Consider the following 10,679-nt stretch of genomic DNA (forward strand, 5'->3'; position numbering starts at 1 on the left):
TGACGTCACTGATTGAAACACTATTTAGTGCGCACCACCGCTAACGAAGCTAGCCGTTTCACATCCGTTACATGGGGAATAGCAGTAGTGTTTTTGCTGACAAGCACACTAATTACCCTGTATTTTATGCCTTTGTTAAGAATGAGAATTGTTCAACTGATCAGACCAAATAGAGTAAATGGATAATAAAATCTCCTGAAGACAAGATCACATGAATCTTCCTCTACACCCTAACCATTCTTATATTATTGTTCCCACTCTAGAATCAAATTTACACTTTTGGGTTCACAATCTGTTAGGCAAAATTATTTTCATAGTTCCATATCAGGTCACCCAACCAAACATCCCTGCTAAAACATACTGTAGGTCTGTCTGCAACCTTTTTGTTGTCACAGCCTTAAAGCCAATCTCTAAACCAGGAGACTAATTTAAGTGTGGATTATATTGACTTTGGTACATGCTGTCAAAAGGCTGCATTCTGCAATAGGGGCGGGACTAACAGCAACGTCATTTAGTTTACATTGTACATAAAACAGCGCTACTGTGCTGCTCTTTCTACAGTTTTATAAACTCCGCGGAGAACGTTCTCTCTGTCTCTGTAACGGTTGTCGTCGGGAGAAAGAGAGAACCAAGGGGCAGCGTGGTAAGTATTCATTGTAATTTAATAAAGAATAAATACTGAAACAACAACAATACATGACAAAAGAACAGTCTTGAACGGTGCAACAAAACACAGAACAGAAAATAAACACCCACAACTCAACAGTGAAACCAGGTATGATTCTCAATCAGGGAAAATGATTGACAGCTGCCTCTGATTGAGAACCATACCAGGCCGAACACAGAAAATCCCAAATGATAGAAAAAAGAACATAGACAACCCACCCAACGCACGCCCTGACCAAACTAAAACAAAGACATAACGAAGGAACTAAAGTCAGAACGTGACACTCTCTCCATTCAGTTCCCCTCTTATCTTGATCACTTACATAACTAGACCAATCATATGCTTCAATGTGCTGCGGTTCACAGTGCTGTGGCAAGGTACAGTTTAGATCTCCAGGGACCGGTAGAAACGGTTGGAGACGGTGGCGGCAAGATACATTTGACAAACTCACTTGTTGTGCAATTAAACTGAACGTCTTCACTTCAGATCCACATGTTAGCGTACAAACTTATGTAAACCTCACACATCTGTACACACACTGCACAAGATACAGTACATTCTTAATAAAGACATCCTCCAACAATTTCAGAGTTGAAAATTGAAAATTCCAAGTATAAGTACAGTAAAGTCCACACACTAGAGGGAAGAAATGGTGTTTTTTGACACATCTGCAAACTTCAAGGAGTTGGACTGATGGGAAGTTGTGATGTCATCAGCCTCCCCCGAGCTTGAGGAACAATAGAGGAGCATTAGAGAATAAAAGAGGAAAGGCCCACCCCCACGTGTGTTATGTCATAACTTACCTTGATCTATTATTGAGATGTACCTTTTGTTAAGTAAATCAGGTGTTAAATAAGGTGAAAAGTAGACTGGAGTGCCACTTTTAAGCGACAACATTCAATACTCCACTGAGCATCGGGCTCGTAGAGATAAGTGACTTTGCATTGGGCTGATTACTGCACCTTGTCCTCAATGACCTCAAATAGTGATCTGCACCATTGTGCATTTACACTATGCACACCTCAACATAACACTGTATATGCACTGCTGATATTTGCCACGGCAACAACACTCCCTCTGCTTGTACAGTCTCTTCCTCATTCCATTCTCAGTGCATATCGGTTTGAATTCCCTCCTCCCCTTGTTTGACCTATACTTGTTAGACTCGTTCAACAACTTTAAAGTACCTTATTTTGCTAAGCGAAAGGAAAAGTGTGTCAGACTCACTTGAGAGCTAGAAACCTGCAACGCGAGGCTATTGGAAAATAGTGAACACTCAAATGGACAAACTGTCTGTCTTGTTTTTTATTTTGTTTTATTCCATTGGCAATGCAGGTAGATTTGACTACTTACTTACTATCAAACTCATTTAATGGTTTGTTATGTTATAAAATGTAAAATGTCCATAACTGTGTATAATATCACTCCTCTCCCAGGTTCAGGATCACATTCTCTGTGGGCACTTGCAACATATATCAACGGAGAGACGCCTTTCCCTGAGTTTACGGTTGTGGGGATGTTGGATGATGTTCAAGTGACTTACTATGACTCCAACATGAAACACTTCATCTACAGGGGTCATAACACCTCAGACAAAATACATGATGACGAAGCTAAGAACGGAGATTATGTATTTGGAATTATATACCAGAGCATGAAAGAGAGATCCTTTCACCTAAAGCACCAATTGAATCTCACGGAAGGTGTTCAAGTTCAGCAAAGAATGTCTGGATGTGAGATGTTGGACAATGGTGAACCAGCCCTGATCATGTTTAAGGAGACTTTTAATGGCATTTTGGTAGATCATGCGATATATAACAGCATGACACATTTTACATACGATTCTGGGACACTACTTCTAGGATATTATGGGATGAGGCAAGCATATGAAAAAGCACTATTTGAGAACGTTTTACTTCCCATTTGCATCAAATCACTGAAGACAATCCTGAAGAGAGAGAAGAACGTTGTGATGCGTAAAGTTCCTCCCAGACTCAGGTTGATAAAGAAAGAGATTTCTGGAGGGTTTCAGATGAGCTGCCTGGCGTTTGGTTTCTATCCCCGCCACATCAACATGACCCTGCTGAGAGACGGCCAGCCAGTGGCAGAACAGGAGCTGACAGGGGGGAGGTGCTGCCTAGTGGAGACGGGACCTACCAGCTGAGGAAGAGTCTGGAGGTCAGTACTGAGGAGCTACAGAAGAGACACAACTACACCTGTACTGCCTCTCACCTCAGTCTGGACAACAAGCTGGATGTCAGTTGGGAGTCTGGGGCAGAGAGAGTTCACCTATCCACCCTCTCAGTTCTACTGGTGATGCTGCTGGTTGTTATTCTATTCAGCATTTTCATTTGTGTCAAAGGAGGTGGAGATGCACTGCCTCCCATCTGAATCTTGTCAACATTGATGCAAAAGCGTGAGAGGAAATGAACCTTTCTTCAGATTCTGAGACCTAATAAAATGTTGGGACAATGATGTAGCTTTGTCAGTTCAGCTCAATTCACAATGAAAATATGACTGACTGCCAGAGCACCTATGAGGGCAAGTGTGAATTATTCTGCTATTGTCAGTCAGTCTTCCCTTCCCCTCAACAAAGGACTGTAAAGGATCAGTTTGGGAGACTGTTGACAAAAACAAATATCAGGGCATGAAGGTAATATGGTAGTTAATTAATTATGTCATTTGTCATTTCTAATCATGACTATTCATTAATTTCACAATGTACTCTATATAAATTCTGTATTAGCTGATATCCAGTATCTTAACCGGAAGGAGAATCATGTGATCATGTGTATGAGGTCTGTTTGTTATTGGAATGTCTTTACAGTGTCTGTGTTGTATTGTATGTAGTGTTTGTTACCCCCAGGCTGTACAGTAATACCTTTATTACAGACAATAACATGTTGAATCATTTATTACTGCATTGATTCATGTTAACTATGTCATTCATTTATGTTAATTATATACCTTAACTTCTCTCAGGAACTTGTTTATCACTCTGGAAGGAAGAAATCTGACCCTCTATTTCACTCCAGTTTAAGACTGTCATGAGGATTAATCTAAGGTGAATGTTGTATGCATCATAAACAATGAAACTGTTTTATGTTAGGGAGAGGTTACACCTATCCACCCTCTCAGATTCTTCAGACCAGAGTCTTCAGATTCTCAGACCAATAAAATGACTGCTCACACTATTATTATTATTATTGTTATTGCAGTATTACAGATGAAGGATCTTAATTTGAGCCAGTTTGCTACAGCAGGAAAACAATGCTGCAGCAACAGCAAATGGTAATTAGTATGGGGATTACTTTTGAAGGGGTTGATACAGTTTTCGTCAAGGAAGTCTGAAATTTCAAAGCGGAAAATACAACTTTCAGAATACTTTTTAACCTCAAACCTTCACCTGAAACAGGGTGATCAAATGAAGATCCTACATCTGTATTGCTGACACAAAATGTGCAAAAGATTGTTATTGTCGGTCGATTTCCCTGCCCCTCAACAAATTACTATAAAGGTTCAGTTTGTGGAGACTGTTGACAACTATAAATATCTGGGCATTCGTCCAAATCTGCATATATATAAATTCAGCAAAAAAATAAACGTCCTCTCACTGTCAACTGCGTTTATTTTCAGCAAACTTAACATGCGTACATTATTGTATGAACATAAGATTCAACAACTGAAAAATAAACTGAAAAAGTTCCACAGACATGTGACCAACAGAAATTGAATAAAATGTCCCTGAACAAAGGGGGTCAAAATCAAAAGTAACAGTGTGGCCACCAGCTGCATTAAGTACTGCAGTGCATCTCCTCCTCATGGACTGCACCAGATTTGCCAGTTCTTGCTGGGCGATGTTACCCCAGTCTTCCACCAAGGCAACTGCAAGTTCCCGGACGTTTCTGGGGGAATGGCCCTAGCCCTCACCCTCCGATCCAACAGGTCCCAGACGTGCTCAATGGGATTGAGATCCGGGCTCTTCGCTGGCCATGGCAGAACACTGACATTCCTGTCTTGTAGGATATCATGCACAGAACGAGCAGTATGGCTGGTGGCATTGTCATGCTGGAGGGTCATGTCAGGATGAGCCTACAGGAAGGGTACCACATGAGGGAGGAGGATGTCTTCCTGTAACGCACAGCGTTGAGATTGCCTGCAATGACAACAAGCTCAGTCCGATGATGCTGTGATACACCTCCCCAGACCATGACGGACCCTCCACCTCCAAATCAATCCCGCTCCAGAGTATAGGCCTCGTCGTAACGCTCATTGATAAACGCGAATCCGACCATCACCCCTAGTGAGACAAAACCGCGTCTAGTCAGTGAAGAGCACTTTCTGCCAGTCCTGTCTGGTCCAGCGACGGTGGGATTGTGCCCATAGGCAACGTTGTTGCCAGTGATGTCTGGTGAGGACCTGCCTTACAACAGGCCTAAAAGCCTCCAGTCCAGCCTCTCAGCCTATTGCGACAGTCTGAGAACTGATGGAGGGATTGTGCTTTCCTGGTGTAACTCAGGCAGTTGTTGTTGCCATCCTGTACCTGTCCCGCAGGTGTGGTGTTCTGATGTACCGATCCTGTGTAGGTGTTGTTACACGTGTGCCACTGCGAGGAGGATCAGCTGTCCATCCTGTCTCCCTGTCGCGCTGTCTTTGGCGTTTCACAGTACGGACATTGCAATTTATTGCCCTGGCCACATCTGCAGTCCTCATGCCTCCTTGCAGCATGCCTAAGGCACATTCACTCAGAGGAGCAGGGATCCTGGGCATCTTTCTTTTGATGTTTTTCAGAGTCAGTAGAAAGGCCTCCTTAGCGTCCTAAGTTCATAACTGTGATCTTAATTGCCTACTGTCTGTAAGCTGTTAGTGTCTTAACGACCGTTCAACAGGTGCTTGTTCATTAATTGTTTATGGTTCATTGAACAAGCATGGGAAACAGTGTTTAAACCCTTTACAATGAAGATATGTGAAGTTATTTTGATTTGACGAATTATCTTTGAAAGACAGGGTCCTGAAAAAGGGACGTTTCTTTTTTGCTAAGTTTATTATACATGCTGGTTTGGCATCCTGAGCATTAACGAAGGTAATGTGGTAGTTATATGTGTTATGCATTCTATAATTTCTGTCCAGCATGTCTCCTGTCCTGAGGTGGTGAGAATAAGGGCTGTCAGCATGTCTCCTGTCCTGAGGTGGGGAGAATAAGGGCTGTCCAGCATGTCTCCTGTCCTGAGGTGGTGAGAATAAGGGCTGGCAGCATGTCTCCTGTCCTGAGGTGGTGAGAATAAGGGCTGTCCAGCATGTCTCCTGTCCTGAGGTGGTGAGAATAAGGGCTGTCCAGCATGTCTCCTGTCCTGAGGTGGTGAGAATAAGGGCTGTCCAGCATGTCTCCTGTCCTGAGGTGGTGAGAATGAGGGCTGTCCAGCATGTCTCCTGTCCTGAGGTGGTGAGAATAAGGGCTGTCCAGCATGTCTCCTGTCCTGAGGTGGTGAGAATAAGGGCTGTCCAGCATGTCTCCTGTCCTGAGGTGGTGAGAATGAGGGCTGTCCAGCATGTCTCCTGTCCTGAGGTGGTGAGAATAAGGGCTGTCCAGCATGTCTCCTGTCCTGAGGTGGTGAGAATGAGGTCTGTCCAGCATGTCTCCTGTCCTGAGGTTGGGGAGAATGAGGGCTGTCCAGCATGTCTCCTGACCTGAGGTGGTGAGAATAAGGTCTGTCCAGCATGTCTCCTGTCCTGAGGTGGTGAGAATAAGGTCTGTCCAGCATGTCTCCTGTCCTGAGGTGGTGAGAATAAGGGCTGTCCAGCATGTCTCCTGTCCTGAGGTGGTGAGAATAAGGGCTGTCCAGCATGTCTCCTGTCCTGAGGTGGTGAGAATAAGGGCTGTCCAGCATGTCTCCTGTCCTGAGGTGGTGAGAATGAGGGCTGTCCAGCATGTCTCCTGTCCTGAGGTGGTGAGAATAAGGGCTGTCCAGCATGTCTCCTGTCCTGAGGTGGTGAGAATAAGGGCTGTCCAGCATGTCTCCTGTCCTGAGGTGGTGAGAATAAGGGCTGTCCAGCATGTCTCCTGTCCTGAGGTGGTGAGAATAAGGGCTGTCCAGCATGTCTCCTGTCCTGAGGTGGTGAGAATAAGGGCTGTCCAGCATGTCTCCTGTCCTGAGGTGGTGAGAATAAGGGCTGTCCAGCATGTCTCCTGTCCTGAGGTTGGGGAGAATAAGGTCTGTCCAGCATGTCTCCTGTCCTGAGGTGATTAGAATAAGGTCTGTCCAGTATGTCTCCTGTCCTGAGGTGGTGAGAATAAGGGCTGTGCAGCATGTCTCCTGTCCTGAGGTGGTGAGAATAAGGGCTGTCCAGCATGTCTCCTGTCCTGAGGTGGTGAGAATAAGGGCTGTCCAGCATGTCTCCTGTCCTGAGGTGGTGAGAATAAGGGCTGTCAGCATGTCTCCTGTCCTGAGGTGGTGAGAATAAGGGCTGTCCAGCATGTCTCCTGTCCTGAGGTGGTGAGAATGAGGGCTGTCCAGCATGTCTCCTGTCCTGAGGTTGGGGAGAATGAGGGCTGTCCAGCATGTCTCCTGTCCTGAGGTGGTGAGAATGAGGGCTGTCCAGCATGTCTCCTGTCCTGAGGTGGTGAGAATAAGGGCTGTCCAGCATGTCTCCTGTCCTGAGGTGGTGAGAATAAGGGCTGTCCAGCATGTCTCCTGTCCTGAGGTGGTGAGAATAAGGGCTGTCCAGCATGTCTCCTGTCCTGAGGTGGTGAGAATAAGGGCTGTCCAGCATGTCTCCTGTCCTGAGGTGGTGAGAATAAGGGCTGTCCAGCATGTCTCCTGTCCTGAGGTGGTGAGAATGAGGTCTGTCCAGCATGTCTCCTGTCCTGAGGTGGTGAGAATAAGGGCTGTCCAGCATGTCTCCTGTCCTGAGGTGGTGAGAATAAGGGCTGTCCAGCATGTCTCCTGTCCTGAGGTTGGGGAGAATAAGGGCTGTCCAGCATGTCTCCTGTCCTGAGGTGATTAGAATAAGGGCTGTCCAGCATGTCTCCTGTCCTGAGGTGGTGAGAATAAGGGCTGTCCAGCATGTCTCCTGTCCTGAGGTGGTGAGAATAAGGGCTGTCCAGCATGTCTCCTGTCCTGAGGTGGTGAGAATAAGGGCTGTCCAGCATGTCTCCTGTCCTGAGGTGGTGAGAATAAGGGCTGTCCAGCATGTCTCCTGTCCTGAGGTGGTGAGAATAAGGGCTGTCCAGCATGTCTCCTGTCCTGAGGTGGTGAGAATGAGGGCTGTCCAGCATGTCTCCTGTCCTGAGGTGGTGAGAATAAGGGCTGTCCAGCATGTCTCCTGTCCTGAGGTGGTGAGAATAAGGTCTGTCCAGCATGTCTCCTGTCCTGAGGTGGTGAGAATAAGGGCTGTCCAGCATGTCTCCTGTCCTGAGGTGGTGAGAATGAGGGCTGTCCAGCATGTCTCCTGTCCTGAGGTGGTGAGAATAAGGGCTGTCCAGCATGTCTCCTGTCCTGAGGTGGTGAGAATAAGGTCTGTCCAGCATGTCTCCTGTCCTGAGGTGGTGAGAATAAGGGCTGTCCAGCATGTCTCCTGTCCTGAGGTGGTGAGAATGAGGGCTGTCCAGCATGTCTCCTGTCCTGAGGTGGTGAGAATAAGGGCTGTCCAGCATGTCTCCTGTCCTGAGGTGGTGAGAATAAGGGCTGTCCAGCATGTCTCCTGTCCTGAGGTGGTGAGAATGAGGGCTGTCCAGCATGTCTCCTGTCCTGAGGTGGTGAGAATAAGGGCTGTCCAGCATGTCTCCTGTCCTGAGGTGGTGAGAATAAGGGCTGTCCAGCATGTCTCCTGTCCTGAGGTGGTGAGAATGAGGGCTGTCCAGCATGTCTCCTGTCCTGAGGTTGGGGAGAATGAGGGCTGTCCAGCATGTCTCCTGTCCTGAGGTGGTGAGAATAAGGGCTGTCCAGCATGTCTCCTGTCCTGAGGTGGTGAGAATAAGGTCTGTCCAGCATGTCTCCTGTCCTGAGGTGGTGAATAAGGGCTGTCCAGCATGTCTCCTGTCCTGAGGTGGTGAGAATAAGGGCTGTCCAGCATGTCTCCTGTCCTGAGGTGATGAGAATAAGGGCTGTCCAGCATGTCTCCTGTCCTGAGGTGGTGAGAATAAGGGCTGTCCAGTATGTCTCCTGTCCTGAGGTGGTGAGAATAAGGGCTGTCAGCATGTCTCCTGTCCTGAGGTGGTGAGAATAAGGGCTGTCCAGCATGTCTCCTGTCCTGAGGTGGTGAGAATAAGGGCTGTCCAGCATGTCTCCTGTCCTGAGGTGGTGAGAATAAGGGCTGTCCAGCATGTCTCCTGTCCTGAGGTTGGGGAGAATAAGGGCTGTCCAGCATGTCTCCTGTCCTGAGGTGGTGAGAATAAGGGCTGTCCAGCATGTCTCCTGTCCTGAGGTGGTGAGAATAAGGTCTGTCAGCATGTCTCCTGTCCTGAGGTGGTGAGAATAAGGTCTGTCCAGCATGTCTCCTGTCCTGAGGTGGTGAGAATAAGGGCTGTCCAGCATGTCTCCTGTCCTGAGGTGGTGAGAATAAGGGCTGTCCAGCATGTCTCCTGTCCTGAGGTGGTGAGAATGAGGGCTGTCCAGCATGTCTCCTGTCCTGAGGTGGTGAGAATAAGGGCAGTCCAGCATGTCTCCTGTCCTGAGGTGATGAGAATAAGGGCTGTCCAGCATGTCTCCTGTCCTGAGGTGGTGAGAATGAGGGCTGTCCAGCATGTCTCCTGTCCTGAGGTGGTGAGAATAAGGGCTGTCCAGCATGTCTCCTGTCCTGAGGTGGTGAGAATAAGGTCTGTCCAGCATGTCTCCTGTCCTGAGGTGATGAGAATAAGGGCTGTCCAGCATGTCTCCTGTCCTGAGGTGATGAGAATAAGGGCTGTCCAGCATGTCTCCTGTCCTGAGGTGATGAGAATAAGGGCTGTCCAGCATGTCTCCTGTCCTGAGGTGGTGAGAATAAGGGCTGTCCAGCATGTCTCCTGTCCTGAGGTGGTGAATAAGGGCTGTCCAGTATGTCTCCTGTCCTGAGGTTGGGGAGAATAAGGGCTGTCCAGCATGTCTCCTGTCCTGAGGTGATGAGAATAAGGGCTGTCCAGCATGTCTCCTGTCCTGAGGTTGGGGAGAATAAGGGCTGTCCAGCATGTCTCCTGTCCTGAGGTGGTGAGAATAAGGGCTGTCCAGCATGTCTCCTGTCCTGAGGTGGTGCGAATAAGGGCTGTCCAGCATGTCTCCTGTCCTGAGGTGGTGAGAACAAGGGCTGTCCAGCATGTCTCCTGTCCTGAGGTGGTGAGAATGAGGGCTGTCCAACCTGTCTCCTGTCCTGAGGTGGTGAGAATAAGGGCTGTCCAGCATGTCTCCTGTCCTGAGGTGATGAGAATAAGGGCTGTCCAGCATGTCTCCTGTCCTGAGGTGGTGAGAATAAGGGCTGTCCAGCATGTCTCCTGTCCTGAGGTGATTAGAATAAGGGCTGTCCAGCATGTCTCCTGACCTGAGGTGATGAGAATAAGGGCTGTCCAGCATGTCTCCTGTCCTGAGGTGGTGAGAATAAGGGCTGTCCAGCATGTCTCCTGTCCTGAGGTGATTAGAATAAGGGCTGTCCAGCATGTCTCCTGTCCTGAGGTGGTGAGAATAAGGGCTGTCCAGCATGTCTCCTGTCCTGAGGTGGTGAGAATAAGGGCTGTCCAGCATGTCTCCTGTCCTGAGGTGGTGAGAATAAGGTCTGTCCAGCATGTCTCCTGTCCTGAGGTGGTGAGAATGAGGGCTGTCCAGCATGTCTCCTGTCCTGAGGTGGTGAGAATAAGGGCTGTCCAGCATGTCTCCTGTCCTGAGGTGGTGAGAATGAGGGCTGTCCAGCATGTCTCCTGTCCTGAGGTGGTGAGAATAAGGTCTGTCCAGCATGTCTCCTGTCCTGAGGTGGTGAGAATGAGGGCTGTCCAGCATGTCTCCTGTCCTGAGGTGGGGAGAATAAGGGCTGTCCAGCATGTCCCCTG

At 47.8% G+C, this 10,679-nt stretch overlaps 1 pseudogene; it reads left to right on the forward strand.

Moving 5' to 3' along the window:
• Positions 1 to 1,906: 1,906 nt before the first annotated feature.
• Positions 1,907 to 4,312, forward strand: LOC127915135 (major histocompatibility complex class I-related gene protein-like; annotated as a pseudogene).
• The last annotated feature ends 6,367 nt before the right edge of the window (positions 4,313 to 10,679 follow it).

The sequence above is a fragment of the Oncorhynchus keta genome, chromosome 34 (genome assembly GCF_023373465.1).
Source record: "Oncorhynchus keta strain PuntledgeMale-10-30-2019 chromosome 34, Oket_V2, whole genome shotgun sequence".
NCBI classification, from domain to species: domain Eukaryota; kingdom Metazoa; phylum Chordata; class Actinopteri; order Salmoniformes; family Salmonidae; genus Oncorhynchus; species Oncorhynchus keta.